Raw genomic sequence first — 17239 nt, forward strand, 5'->3', positions numbered from 1 at the left:
ACTCACAAAAAAAAAAAAATTTCTCGAAGAGATTGTGCTAATAATAACATTTTTGAAATTACATGTTATTGATGCAAGGAGAGTGAGGAATTTTTTAGAAATATATTTTCAAAAAAGAAGACATTTTGGGTTTGTGATCTTTTAATTCCTTCTTACAATACACGCAAGTTACAATAAATATTTAAGTTGTAAATATATATTTATATATATTATAAGTAGTCACATATATGAATACAAATAATATTTAATATATTATGTATATGGTATAAAATTATATAACCGTTTTTACAATTAATATATAAAAAAATTAATATTGCTTTGAAAACAAATGATAATTATTAGTTATAAAATTTGATTGTTGAAATAAATAAATTAATGGGGTATGATGGAAACAGTGCTAATCATCGATGGATGTACAAACAATGAGTAAAGCACGATTGAAGCATGAATGTTATTTATTTAAAATGAGTAAGCTTGGACATTTTTTGAAAAACCTTTTTTAAATAATCGCATAGTGTGCTGCATTTATGAAAGTTATTGCTATAGTGTAATTTTAAAATAAGTACAATCGTACAGTTGATCATCGTACATCATAATTACATGGTTGTTAGTTGTTATTTGTTACATTTAAGTGGATATGGCAATAGCGTATTTATGATTATATTGATTTAATTTATAAGTTACAGCCAGCAAACTATTTTGTCTATTTCTATATGGTTTAAGAAAATATTTGCAGGTATAAATAAGCTGTCATTCAAACGCAAAGGTAAAATTATTCAACTTGATGAGTTTTTATGTGTAACAATTAATTATAATATTAAAATGAATTGGCTAATTTAGCCATAGTAGATAATATTTAGAAAAACATAATAAAAAACTAGGAAAAGGGAATCACCCATCTTGTTACCCTCCGGACGATCATGATAAGAGTATTTCTAACGATTTATTTTTTAAGGAGTTTTATGCGAAGTAAATGATCATTAGTGTGTGTACGCGTGAATACATGTCACGCTCGAGAACGTTTTTTTTTTTTCACTAATAGTATGCAATTTTTGTCCATCATACAAATTGATGTCTTATTAGACAAGATTTTGCACACAATGGACAACATATGAATATGTGTTTTTAGTTTTGTGGGAAATGAATTATTGTTTGAAATTCTGTTAATATGGTCTACTTACAGAAAACATTCAAATGTTTCATGTCCACCTTCGTAGTAATTTTCATTTTTTAAGTGACGTATCGCCTTTATATAAGATTTATTGTTATATAACAGTAATACCCACCTTCCACCTCAAATTTAAAATAACATAGAAATGGCTTACAAAAGGTCTCTTCAGCCCCAATATAGATTTTAATAATTAAGATTTATTGAAATTTTTTTTATACAAATATAATTTATGCTATACCCGTGAAAATGCAAGCCTAATTTTGGGATTAAAAAAAAACCCCTATCCTCTAAAAATCAAAATTACACTCAGTGATCAGAAATACATATTTCCAGCTGGAATAGAGTGAAAATTCCAATTAATGAACATACAAAAAAAATGTACAATAAATAATCAAGATCCCATAAAACACATTTTCTATTAAAGCAGTGGTTTCCAACCTCTTCTATTCAACGCCTCTTTTGTAGATTTTTAAATATCTCGCCCTCCACTCCTAAGAATTGAAAAAAAATCGATCACTTTTTTACGTGTACTTTACTAATAAACTATACAATATTCCAAATGATTATTTTTTTTTGTTGATAATAATTTATCGGTTATCCGTAATTGATACCCGATAACGGATAAAAGGAACCAGTCAATTAATTTTTTTTCTCTACGTTTTAAAATAAAAATTGTATTTCGTAGTAATTGTTTGCGCCTCCCCAGTAATGTATACACGGCCTAATGGGTGGCGAGCCCCCCAGTTTGGGAACCAGTGTAATAAAGCGATATTATTTTAAAGTACTGACAAATAAAATGAAATTTTATCAAAATCCCAGCATTACACTGTTTATCGGCGGTATATTTTTAAAAACACTATTTAATACTTAGAACAATGTTATTACGCTGATAATATACCTCATACATAGACGATATAATATATGATTATTGTATTATAAAACTATAAAAGTTTACATTACCATTATACATTTTATTATTTGAACGATGGCCATTCACTTAGTGTATAGTATAAAGTTTTATTATAAAATATCTTATACTGTGGAAATTACAAAAATAATATTTATGTCAGAACGCGGAAAAGACTAGACGTTAATTAATTCAATCAAATATTGTTTTATACGCCAACGAAAAGACGGACAAATTGAATAGTTATGCACTTAAAAAACATGTAACGCCTGCTGTATATTAACGGACAGTGCCAATAGGAACATAAAAATTAATTAAATCTGAGCTTTTGGAAACAGATTTCGAAGTAAGAAATTCTAGTAAAAAATCTATTCGTAAACCAATATGCGATAATGGTCGTTAAATACGTCCCGGATAATTGTTGACTTATTTTAAATACGCTCAAACACTGTTAAAGTAAATATTCGAAATTCACAACGACGCGCCGTGATGGCAAGACGGGGAGAATGCATCTACGCACCGTACACACGTGTGGCGTTGGCATACAGCTGTGGGCTACAACCTACGAGCAGCATGGTGCACCGAAAAACACGGTCGCGATCGGCTGGGCTCCTGGTAAGCGATGGGCTTATTATGTGGAAATTTTCACATCTCACGCGCATCGAGGGTTTCCCACGCGATCCGCGCATGGGACCCGGTTCGACAAACGTCGAGTATCGCATGAAATTGTCTGATGTGACATTTTTTTTCGGACCAGGCGCGTGGCAAGCCGGCCCGACGGAACGCGAGTACATACGTTCCTGATACTTTGACGTCGAGTTCGCTCCCCAATTCCTTTTGACTTCGCTCTCGCTCTCGGCCAATTTCTCGTCACGCGGTCTGCCTATAACAACCTCTTAATAATTTATCGCTGCGACGCCAACTCCACTCGGTACATAATTATTATTGTTCGATTACACGCTAACATATTTTTACACAATACCATAATTATATTATTTCAATATACGACCATTTAACGATCATCTTACAAATTATCGATTAATTATTGACTGTATTTTATTTTTTTGACGCTCACCGAAATTTAATATGAATGTTTATTTTCTGCATTACAATTTACAATACTTAATAATATACTCGAACAAATCATTTATTATTTACTAAATAGTTATGAGTGTTATGACGTATGTGTGCCACGATTTTTCATCGTTTTTTAACTGTTTTTATTTCGAGCCACTACGACTTATGCGACGTCGGCGCGCCCCCGAGGCATATTTTCATATTATTTATGGGCATTGGGCACCGAGCGTCACCTCAACTAGTCCTCAAATTGCAGTGTTATGTATGTTATTATATACTCGTACGTCAATGCCGTGTAATTAGTGATTAATGATTTTGATACTTAATCGTCGTTTTGACGTCAACGATAATTTTTGCGGTTTAATCACAGACTTAATATTTTGCAATGTTTTTGAGTAAACGACGTAACCCTTGTGATGATAACGTGCCACACTGACACTGCACCAGAGAGTCTGTTGAACACACGTATGATTCCACAAGGCCGCTAAAGTCTGAACACATAATCCATATGTGTAGAATTTTAAGAGGACTTTATGTCTACGTGCGTTGTCTCTGTCTTTGCATGGAAAATTTTACGTCCATAAGAATATTTTACTCAGCTATTTTAAATATCATTGGTAAATGGACTTACTAGTTATTATAAAATTTACAAGTAAGTAGGTATATTATTATAGTTATGTATATGGTATTTGAATTTTGAAGCTATAGTTTGAGCAATTTTTAATTTACATAACTTTAAATTAACTCTACCATATTCCACATTAGGCATGGATAACTACTAACTGTTAAGTATGTAGGTTAGGTTAAGCAAGTAATTATACGTTTAAATTTTGTTCAGGTTTGAAATTTCATAAGCAGGTATATATGACTATTCACCATTGATTAAATATACATAAAATAAACATATTAAAAATATTTGTTATTTATCTTACTAAAGATTTAAATTGTTTATAGAATATGGCATCAAAAGGAGAACCTTCAGACTCAGTCTCGCACCACTGCATCAGGTACCTATCGGTGGGTGACCTCAGAGTGAGGGTGAAGGTTATTCTTTATAGATGCCATATCCTATAAACAATTTAAACGTTGCTACTAATATTAATAATTAACACTTTTAATGTAATACAAAATGTAATCAAATAATAAAATAAAAACTGGATATAATAATAATTTAATCGGAAAATCTTTTGTCGAATCTTGAGTGTCAACAAATGAATTATATTAAGTATACTAGAATTAGTATTAATATACCTGACTTATAAATATTTCTATCAATGGTTTTAAAAGCCTGATTGTGTATTAACCTTATATTTGTTAGTTAAACTTGTAAGTATATTTTCTAAATTGATAATTCAAATGAATTTTATATATATTTTTGTTTTTATACTATGACTATGATTTTATCATATAGTATTGTCGGATGTTTTATTATTGACTATTTTAATCATGTTTGTGGACACCTTATAGCATTATATATATAGTGGTATTTTATAATGTTATGTATTTATTAAACAACTATTGAACTATACATTATATTTGTTATGATGGTATCCGCTGTATGACATAAAAATTTATTTTTAGAACGATTTATACAGTTCAGTCACAAGCAGTAACTAGTTAAAAAAAAATAATAAACAATATACATAAAATTATCTATAACGAAATATGTAACTGCGATTACTATTATTTATAAACTATAATTTATAAAAATAAAATATTAGACTTGTTAAAACATAGTTTTTCTATTGAATAATTCGCATTCAAGTGTAATAATATACTGGCATAAGTGATGGTATATCATTCATGTAATTTTTAATTTTATGGTACAAGGGTAGAATACAGAAATTACAAGTTTATTGGTATTTTTGGTTTTTATCGATTGCTGTAAAAATATAATTTGAATTAAAACCTTAAATCTCTGTTCAACTGTGGTCTGTGATTATAGGTGTGTTTGGAAAAAGAAAATCTATACGTAGTGTTCATATATATGTATGCATGTAATATGTATATTGTATAAATGTAAGCGCATGTAATCAATCTATGATTGGTTGGGCTCCGCTTCAATACCTCTAATAAAGCCGATAAACCAACGAATTTATATAAAAATGTCTTGATATCCTTATCGCTAGATAGGTTTATATTTGGTGTAAGTGAGTTGTCTGTGTATCCTTTGTAGTTTAATTAATATTTAATACTTTTAAAAGAGGTAAACCTACAAACATCATAATATTTTGTAGGTTACTTAAGGAGTCATGCATATTTGTGCAGTAAATTTAAGGGGGAAAAGATGTAGGTAGTAAAGAAACATAACCTGGATTCCGTTGTTAGCTAAGAGGTAGAATTAAGGCGTATTATACGCCTAAATTAAATATATTTTAATATTTAATAGGCGTAATGTACTCGTAACATAGTAAACAAATACTGTGCTACATAGGTTTAATGAAATTTTTTTTAGTAAATCAAAATATTTATGTAAACTATTTAGTATAAAATTAATACGTGATTGAGAGATATTTCTGTGTTATTATTATTCATTTTATCTTACCACAAGAGGTCAATGTAAACGTCCTTTGTGGAAAGTGATTTATTGCGTAGACATTTTATTTTGAATTCAGTGTTTATATTATGCAGATATTATACATAATATTATACATATCATACAGTAAAAGTAAATTTATTTATTAATATTTAAATAGAAATAATCTAACCTAGACCTGTTTTTAAATAATTTTGTAAGCACTAATAGGTATTTAAAATAAATTTAATCATACATTTCATAAATTATAAATACCTACCTATTATTCTTTAATTTACAAATAATCTACAATAATAATTATTTTACATTTATTTATTGCGCATGCGTAATTTAACGTATAAGTATAATACCATAAAATATTTCCATGTCATCATAATTCATAATTAGCAATATAATAAAATATTAGTAATTACCTGTTATAAATGTATTATATTTTTTGATAATTCGCAAATATTTAATACATATGATATTATATTTATATATTAATACTTGTACTTTATATACTTATAAATTGATAATAATTATTGATGATTAATATTAGTTTCAATATAAATATAAAGTGTTGTTTATTATAATCATATGACATATAATAATAATAGTATATATTAGGTATATTATACATAGCGTGATCCAGAGAGACATTTATTATTTAAGAAAATACTAACGTTTTTGAAAGTATTTCTTTTATCATTTTATTAAGTTAATAAAAAACAAATTATTTTGAAAAATATTATGTTTTACTATTTTTAACGTTATAAATTTTTTTAAGTTTTGTACTCTTTTGATCGAGAACATATATTTTTAATCATATCATATTCCGCATCAGAGTATTTATCACAGTATTTCGATTTATCAAAGTTAAATTTCGGACAAATAGTTTATTAGTTATAATTTATAAGTATTTAAATTTAAGAACACCGGAGTAGTCTATCAAGATTATGTAGGATACCCCCGCATCATTCTACTATGCTTAACAAATTTTAAATAAGTACTCATAAACTCATAAAAAATTTGAATTTTATACATCGAAATATTATAGATATGTTCTGCTTTAAAATTAAAAATTAAAAATGTATATTGTCATTAAATAATAATAAAAAAAATTAATAAAATGTTTTCTTATGACTTAAACTTATATTAATAATATTTTAAATAATGAGTGTCTTACATGAAATTGATCGCTTGGTATATATGCATATTAAATTATTTTACTGTGATTCAAAACTCTTGATTTAATTACGTATAAATGTTTTCAGATAACTTTTAGTTATCAATTAAAGGAATATAGATAATCAGAGTTATGGGTAATAATATATTATATTAATGTATTACTATAGTAATTTGTATTTCATGTCTTAAATAGAAAGTAAATTATTAATAAATATACCCCCTAGATTTAAAAAATTGCACTGTCACCAACTTTGAGCATGATACTTAAATAATTTTAGATGAAAATATTTTAAATTATTTATGTAAAATAACTCTCTCGCATAAAAGAGAAAATGCATGAGAGTATAATAATTAGTAAACTTATTTTATTTTTAATAATATATAAGTAAATGATTAATAATTTTTGATTGAGCATGACAAAATTAGTATTTTAATATCGTTAACTACCTATATAATATGTAATACTATTTTGTATAAAATTAGTACGAAATGTTACAACTGTATTATACCTACTCTAATACACTATTATGCATCATATGTTAAATATAATTTGCGTGAAAATTTTGAGATGCTTTTAAGTTCTTACAGGACTAAGTGATATCGTTTATTAGCGTGTAATAAGTAATAACTAATAACCACTAATTCGATTGCACGCTGATTACACGAACAGGGGAATAGCAATGTCCAATTTAAAGTATTATACAACCCATAAGCATTTGGAAAGGAAGTATTCAATTTTAAGATTTTAAATTTTAACAATTTAATGTTACTCACTTTACATGCACTATTAACAGTGACGTATCCAGAATTGTTTTTAGAGAGGGGGGCATTCACTGTCTAAAATTTATTTTATAAAATATATTACCAAAAAGAAATAAATATTAAGCAGTAAAAAGTGTAGAAAGAAAGAAAAAGGTCATCAGATAAAAAAGGCTGCGGGTTTCCTGTTTGCCCATTCCTGATGTATACCAAAAAAGATTATAAATCTTAAAAAAAAAAAAAAAATAGCAAATATGCGGCCAATAAGGGAGGCATAGCCTCTGTACCGGGCTGTGCCCCCCCTCCTCTGTATACGCCACTGACTACTAATGATTATGATGTGATTACGAATCATGATACAATTGACCACTAAATACTTAAAAAAAAAGGTCCAACACAACTATTATAAGCAAACAAAAATGCTATAATGTTTTGATTATCAGTGATACAATATTTTATATAAATTAGAACAACCTATATTAAGTGTTTCCAATGTTTTAAAATCAGATTCGTTATTAATACTCATTGCGAAGCGTCCAGTAATATAATTGACGTTCGTAAATAGTTCTATAACAACCTGATATTTTTATAATATAGTTGATTAAAATAACTTAAAAAAAACTTTTAATTGTAGCCACTGCACCCTAAACTATAATATAATTTATGATGTATATTTCTAACAATAAGTTAATTACGAATATTGTTACTGTTGACGGCAATTTTATTACTTTGACCATCGGGTCATTGGGCAATACAATATTATGTAAAAACCGTCGTTGTATTGTGCGACGCGTCTAGACTATAATATTATGGACTATTATATTAGACGTCGACTAGCGCGCGCGCGCGCGCTACTGCTTGCTGCAATCCTGTTATCGAATTAGTTCAAAGCCGGTTGTATGGTACCGCGGTGAACGAGCAAAGAGAAATGCGTTTTTTTTTTCACCGTCACTACCTATGTTATTTTTTATGTAAATATCGCTAAAATAATATTATTATCTCATCGTCGTCCCACGCATGACGCTCGCGTACACCTGTAAAAATCCAAAAATCACGTTTTTCACGTTACGTGTGGCCGCCGGTGGTAATAAACAATCGATCGTTAATGTTTACACCGCATCGTTACTGTCGGTACCCGTTCGGTCGTTACTATCGTGTACAATAATAAATGATGATACGTCGCTGTTACATTGTTATTGCACCGCATTGTTTGACCCGCCGGTCGGCAGAAACTTTCGAAAACCCAGTGCCGGCCGATGGGGCCCTGTTACGCGTACGGTCCGGTTTGGCCTCGGCGCCGGTCGAGACGCGTTTCCCGGTCGTGCCGGCCGCCCAACGCGGAAGCAAGCGCCGCCGTTCGCGCGAGAATAGATAACTCGCCGCCGCCGGTGTGCACTCGCTCCGTTAGGTTGTCTATTGGCCACCAGGGGACCATGAGGTACCGGTCGCCGCTTTCGAATCGCTCGCGTTGCGTGTCCAGCGATTACCTCGGCGTCGTCCGACACCAGGACGCGGGCCGAACGCCAATCGCACGGCCCATACTATCGTTTGACGGCGGCGTGCGCTTTTATACCGCGGTATGACCGGCAGGTTGTTATTGTCGCATCGGTACACGCCACCAAGGTGTTCACCCGGTGACGATAAATGTGCAAGTCGAACGGCAACATTATTTCGGGTTGTACGAGTGCGACTGATGCTGACGCAGATCGACACTACTGACGCGGTGGGTCGGTCCTGCAGCAGTCGGCGACTGTGGGTGGACGATAAACGTTTTCGATAACTCGTATCGCAGCTATCAGCTGGTAGTTGAAAATCTGTATTTGCTTATGCGGTTCATACAGTTAAAAGTGGCAGGTTTGTGTTATCGAATCATAAAGTTTCTCCTGTAGAGTAATTGTCCGATTATGTTTATGAAATGAAAACATGATTTTTTTTTTTAAATAATTGTATACACCTACTACTTAATATACTACATACTCATCAAAGTTAATCGTTTTAATTAATTTTTATGATGTATTTATTAACCAAAATAATCAAATGTATTAAGATTAACAATTTTAAAACGCATACCTACGTGTAGGCACTAAATTTAATTCCATTATAATTATAAAACTATTTAACTGCCCCTCAAAGCTTATTTTTCGTAGCGAAAATCTACTCTTACGATTCGTCTTTAATACAAACCTGTAACGATCTTGTTCTGGTATATCAGGTAAATGTAAAACGTAAAAAAAAAAAAATCGAATTTACATAATATAGCTCCAGGTGTACATGATTATATCGATTTTGTGTGTATAAATGTTTAAATCGTTTAATAATTATCACGTGACTGAGGGATGAAGATGATTTTTTTTCCATTATCGTAATTCTTTATAATATATAGGTATTATTTTGTACCCCTTTGGCCTCGAAAATAGTTTATGTGAACGCAGTGGCACACTTGCATAGGTATAAGGCAGATAATAGGCGCTATTGGTTCAAATACTTTAGAAATTCATATTATATAGCTTAGTCGATTAGCCTATTATAATGCTTATGTAAACCTTATTCAATTACCTATATCAAGGTACGATCGATTTTAAACACTATTATAATACTTTTGCCTGAATCACGTGTTGTTATTTTTAGTCTTACGAAAACTAAGAAAAAAAAACATTAGACGTGTTAATGTATTTTCCATATTTATTAAGTATTATTCTTTTATTTTTTCCTAATTAAAATTATAAAACAAGGAAATATTACAGTATATTATTTATTACAAAAAAATATTCCGCGGTTCTAACTAACACATTATAATTAATAACCTTGTTCAGTTATTCACCTAATTGTATGTATTATTATTTAAAAATATAATTTTTCTACAGCACGTTATAGGATTTTATTTTATTTTTATATAAAACATAAAATATCAAAAGTAGGTATGTATTTATTATATGTAGGTAAATGTACCCAGATGTATATAGAATCGTCCTTGAAATGATGTACATAGTTATAATAAGCTATTAATAATAGTTATCTATGTAATTAGTAATTAGTACAAAACACTATATTTACAATTAAATATGAATTTTAAATCGATTTAAATAAAAAAATATAATGTTTAAAGATAATTCTGCTCAATATGAAAATGCTATAGATGTCCATCGTTCATGTAATAATAACGTTAAATAATACTCATAGTTATATTAAAAAAAAAAAAAAATTATTAGCACCTACCTTCTAAGAAAATGAAGCTCATTGACTATAATTGAAGATATTATACTTATTCTTTATATTTAAACATTTATATAATATTATTTATAAATTATCAACATGAACTAAGACAGATGACTTACATCTTGTACACGTATTATTGTTTACACAATTTGACATCATAGTTGTGAGACATGGGTAATAAATGTAACCTATTATGTACTGTTATACCAAATAAATGTCGAGATAATTATTATATAACCTACTCAACATTTCAGGTTTAGTATGTGACCTACATTTTATAAGCTTAATATTATTATTGTTATAGTTAACAAATTGTGTTTATTAGAAGTTATCCTGTGTTCCTATACGTAATAATTTAAAAACAAAATTATATTATTGAGTTTAGATGATGCTGAATTAGGTAAACATTAAATAAAAAACAAGTTCAGATGACTAAAAAAAAATAATATTATTATTAATTTAAATTTGTTGTTTGTTCGGAGAAAAAAGTACCAATTCAGATAAATAATATTATAAGATAGATAGGATGTTAGGACCATTATGTAAGATATATGATATAATATATAAATACAAATAACATTTAAATTTTACAGTCAATGTTTGTTGGTACTGATAGAATATTTAACATACTTAAACATGTATAGGTCACCAATTCATAATTTTAGTTTTATAATACTAATAGGTTATTAATTATATTTTTTTGTTTTCAGTCAGGATTTCATAAAATTAGAGGTTTATTTTAAATTTTAAAATGTGTTTATTTATCGAAAGAAGTTGTTAATATATTGCATTGGCAAGGATATTAGTACAATATTTTTTTTAGTATCAAAGAATAATGGCATCCATGGTTATTTTTTTAGTGTGAGAAAGCATAGTAATTTAAAAAATAAATTACAATTGTATTATAAAGAAAACTCTTAATTTATAAATATTATCGCGTAGTGGCTCTAGCAAGTTATTACAAGTAAGCACATCAGTCTAAAATAAAATAAGAATGTGTGAGTAACAATTAATTATCTTAAAATTTATTAGCTAATGTGGCTGTAGTAGATAACGTTTGGGAAAACAATTAAAAACCTAAAATAGGAGTAACTGCTCATCTTACAATGCTCCGGACGTTCACGGTGAAGGAATTTTTAACGGTCCATTTTTAAAGAGTTCTATGCAAAAAAACAACTAAAAAAAATTATTCATTTGAAATATAAATGTTTTTTTATATTTTAAACAGTGCTTAAAACTAATTATTAATTTTTTTTTTTTATTTATAACAATACTTTGTTTCCATTGTAATACATGAGTGTATTATAAAGTTTATTAAACAAAAGTTTAAAAACAAATTGACTTAAATTCTAACTGAAAGGATTTATGCATGTATTATAGTTGTATATATTGTAATCTACACACAAAATGTAAATTTAACAAAAAAAAAAATTAAAATACAAATTCATGTTTTTTTTAAACGTTTATGTATACAATATTTTAAATAAAACAACTAGTTTAAAACACGTTCCAACTTTGATGAACGCACAGTGTGTCAGTGCATACCTACAGTAAAACGTAACTTCCAGAGTATATGCATTATGCACATATCACGCAATAGAACTTAGAACATTTGATTCCACTAAAAATACGTAATTTTTGTCTACGGATTAATCTATATATTGTATATGACTTTTAAAAGTTGAGTAAATTAGTTTAATAGTTTTTTAGGTACATCGTACACGATACATAACATATGAGTGTCTTTTCAATTTTTATTGAAATTATCTGTTTAAAATTCTGTTAAAAGTTTATACTTATATAGAAAGTATTTGATATAAGATTTTTTAAATTTTTTACGAATATAATGCACAAATACCTCATTTCAGTAAATACATTAGCTGAGTTTTGAAATTTACACAGTAATCCTTTGTAAAACGATATAAAATTATAAATATATGAAAACAATCAGCAACAGGTTTCATTAGCTCATCGATTTAAATCATTTTTCAACTTTTTAAATCATTTTTCAACTTTTTTTTTTTTTTGTAAATATAATATACCTCATGTCCGTGAAATGCAAGCTAAGTTTTGAAATTCATAAAATACTTTTTACCTCTCAAAATCAAAATTACATGAAACAATTAAGTACTACCAGCTCTATCGCATCTATTCTAAAAATAATTAAGATTTTTAAAATTGTTTTTATTAATAGAATGTATTTTATTTTAATGAAAATTTATGCTTAAACTTGAAATTCGTATGACAATCATTCTCACGTAAAATTACGTAAGATTTTTTTAATAGTTTTTAAACTTTTTAGTACGCGGAAACAGCTAGCAACAAATCTTTTCAATCACTACGTATAACAATTTTAAACCAGCCTCCATTAATACAAAAAATTAACTTTTATGAAATTATTTTTATTGTGAATTAAAAGGATGCTTTAAAAAGATGGCTTTGGGTTCTATTGCCACAATTTACTTAAATATATAATTATTCACTAAATAACATACCCCTTTACCATTGAAAATTCATGCAGGGCAAACCATTGAATGGATGCATCTATTTTTTTTTTTACAAGTGTATAATTTATTAATAATATTATAAAGTAAAGTATATGTATTGGCGTATTGCTAACCAAAATATAGAGTAAAAATAGATATACATTTATGATATTTAATAGTTCAATGTAATATATGTATCAGGATTTAAATGTTATTCAAGATGATACACATTAAACCTTTCACCTGTGCAGCCATTTACAATTGAACATGATATAGGTTCGATATGTGTCCTTCATGAATTCGTGTTTTCCTATGCAGGATGCATCTTATAGTGCACAATTTTATCAAACAAATATGTGTCTATGGGAAGATGAAGAAAATAATTAAAAATAATTTTATCAAGTTGAGCAGTTCGTGACTTTTAATACTAATACGTAGGCTAAAATGGTAACGATTATACGTGGGGATTTGTTGTTGCTCGTGCGAAGAAAATATCTATGTACTCGCTATAGGTACATGCAGCACGCCCGCACATGATGTTATTTTCCATTATTCTCTTTATAAACCGATTATTCATTTCAAATGGAATTTTGCATTGCATATCCGTAACCTTGTAACGATTATTATAATGATTGGGTGTCGGAACATCCCGTTTATGATAATAACAATGCGGATCAATAGATTTTCACGAACGTATTCACTGCTTCGACTAGCCAAAAAATATAAGGCAAATCGGCCAAGGGCAAATTGAGCTTATGGTATTGGGTATATTAGTATAGAACAAAAAGATATCAAAATCATCTCATATATATATATATATATCATATCTTCATTTCCAGTTGATCATAATAAAAAAAATAATAATTATAATATGTAAATCAATTAATAAATACTGTTACGCACTCTAATAAATAAATTAAAATATTCAATGTGTGACTTGATCGATTGAAATTATAAATTTAATTGCCAAAATTTAAAGACTCTATTGTTTGCATGGCTTAATATTTCATAAATTAAAATATTTTATTAAGTATTATTTACAGTTTTAAACTATTTGTTATCAATATTTGTACTATTTATAGAGGCCTTCTTCTTTTTATAATTCCACAGCCTCCAATACTTGTCTATAAATTAGTTTTTTTATATTTTACTGGCATAAAAACGAAATGTCAAGGTCGATTATTATGATTATTGTTTTTCATTTACCTAAACTATATTGGATATTGATTGCATCACGAAAAGTTTGAATAACAACTTTTCAAGATTCCAAATTAAAATTTTAATAAACCAATTATTTGTTGAATTGAAATCTATATTTAAGAAAATTAAATTATAGAGAATTATTTTCATTGTTATCATATTATTAAGTAGACGTTTATATTATTTTTTAAATAGTTGAGTATATTATATTTACAATTATATATTTTGTTTATTTAAATGGTTAGTTTTATAAAAAGATTTATTTTTTTTATTGTTTTCATTTTTAAAACGGTTTAATGTTGTGTAATAAGTATTGCAGTACTTAATAAATAAAAATCAAAGTTCAGATGATAAGTTAATTAGTTGTAACTAAACCTAATTATATTTATGGACAATACTTGTCCAAAATATGATCTTTATGTGTCGAAGAATTCAAATGTATTCCATACTTTTTGAATAAGCAATTAAAAATGAGTTTTATTTAAAAAAAGTATAAAAAATAGTAAAAATATAATTTTTTCAGAAAAAAGTGTTGATTAAAAATTTAAGACTTTAACTCAGAATTATGATTAAGATCAACATTTAGGACTATTTGCATGCTGTGTCTTGTATTAGGTAATTAAACATCGACTTGTTTAGATAAATTTAAGCTTAAAATCGTTGGTTTTGAAAAAACTTGTGATTTTGTGAATTTCAGCAGTTAGCAACATATTTTAATATTATAGTATAATGACATCCTTGCTTGCTCCCACACTGTGTAACTATCACCTATCGCGGTTGTGCAGTGTGCATTAATTCCATGGCGCCACATAAACAGTGTTTTTTAAACTTATCAAAAGACTACTGGTCGCTATGCCCGAAACCCATTACAACGACTATATAGTTATTGGGTGGCTGCAATTATATTATTACATCGTAAGGTTATTATAATATGCATTGGGCGGAGCAGTTCCCCTATATAGCCTTGACCTCTCGATTATTATATTATACACCGGAGGCATCAGAATACACGCATATTTAAGTGTATACACATTTTTTTTTTCATTGCATATATGTAGTATATACAATTACACTTTCACCCGCGCTTGACTGACGCGCTTCTTCGATGGAATAAGAAGGAAAAAAAATCGTCTATTGCCTCATTCGTATTATATTGAATTCCGCGCATTTACACACGATTACAGACGATACTACATTCTGTTTTCTGGCGCAGTCACATATAAACGTAAACAGTTTTGAGATTTTTTTTAATAACAAACAATTAGGGAGTAGAATCGTGTCTCGGCTGTCTGGTTTTAAGGGTTATTAAAGATTTGCTGAAATGCTGAATCGTTTCCGAAACCACTATAGTGTATAGTCGTGAATGTTAACCATTGATTATATACACAATATGTTATATTATGTAGTCATTAAGGTTCAGGACAGTACTGAGTAATAAACGTCTAAACAAAAATCATGATTATGTAATAAATATTTTAAGTTCTTTAACAAATGAACAATAATATTTTAATGTAACAAAAAAAAAAAAAAATAAATAACAATAAAATAATAATAAAATGCCTAATAGTTTCTTAAATAATATCATTCCTATCATATTATCTATTATTAATCTAAATAAATCCGTTAGGTAAATTAGTTCGAATTTTTAGAAAGTATGAAACTACTTATTTTAAAAACTTTAAAAATTCGTATTGTTTGTAGATATTATAATAGATTGATTTAAAATACATTTTGTTATGACTAAATGACTTTCTGTAAAATATATTTTCTTTCTAATGACAAAACAGTAACTATACTTTTAATGTTAATATCCCAATTAATTATGTTAGAATTAGTTCTTGAAAAAAATCTCAAATTTTTGGAAATAAATTTAAGAATGTATAAATATTATTTTTTTATGTAATTTTTAATTTGTGTAAAATTGTAACTGCTTTAGATTTTGGTAACTAATAGTAAATCATGAATACAAATACAATAATATATAAAAATATAATACGCTTAAATGAATAACTACTTGTATTTTAACATATGCATATAAAGAAATATACTTACTATATCATCTTTCATTATTTTTAACTCTGAGAACATTACCTAATAGAACTGACGCATAAATGTAATTTTATTTCATCGTGAATATGATTATAATAATGAATATATTTAAAGAAACTACAGCTGGGTTTAAGTTACATTATACACGCAACTCCAAACTCATATAATAATAATAATATATATATATATACCTATCTAGGTATAGACGACGAAATGCATAAACAACATTTCTATACAGATAGATATTAAATCTTCTCTAATATTAATAAAAATAATATTATAATTGATGGAAAACTATAAAACATTGTTCAGTTACGTAGTCACGCCATATAGAATAAAATATTGCCGTTCAGTCGATCACATAGTAATCTATCACTTTTAATTGAATATAATGTACTTACCTCAGGGGTGCATCGTGTTCTTTGTATTATTATTGATGCATTGTATCACGTTTTCAACACACACTGAGCGATTTTCATACAACAGTTTCTAAAGCTAGTATACACCATTGTTGTGACAAGTAGTTGCATGTATTTGATTCCTCAATATTTCGAGGAAATGCATAGTTTTATAACAACGTCGATAGACGATAGTACTGTTAATTAATTTATTAGTCGTAGGTATATCATAACGCAAATAAGCAAATTACGATTAATACTACAGACTAT

Source organism: Melanaphis sacchari, unplaced genomic scaffold (assembly GCF_002803265.2).
Source record: "Melanaphis sacchari strain LSU unplaced genomic scaffold, SCAv2.0 Contig20_pilon_pilon, whole genome shotgun sequence".
NCBI lineage: Eukaryota > Metazoa > Arthropoda > Insecta > Hemiptera > Aphididae > Melanaphis > Melanaphis sacchari.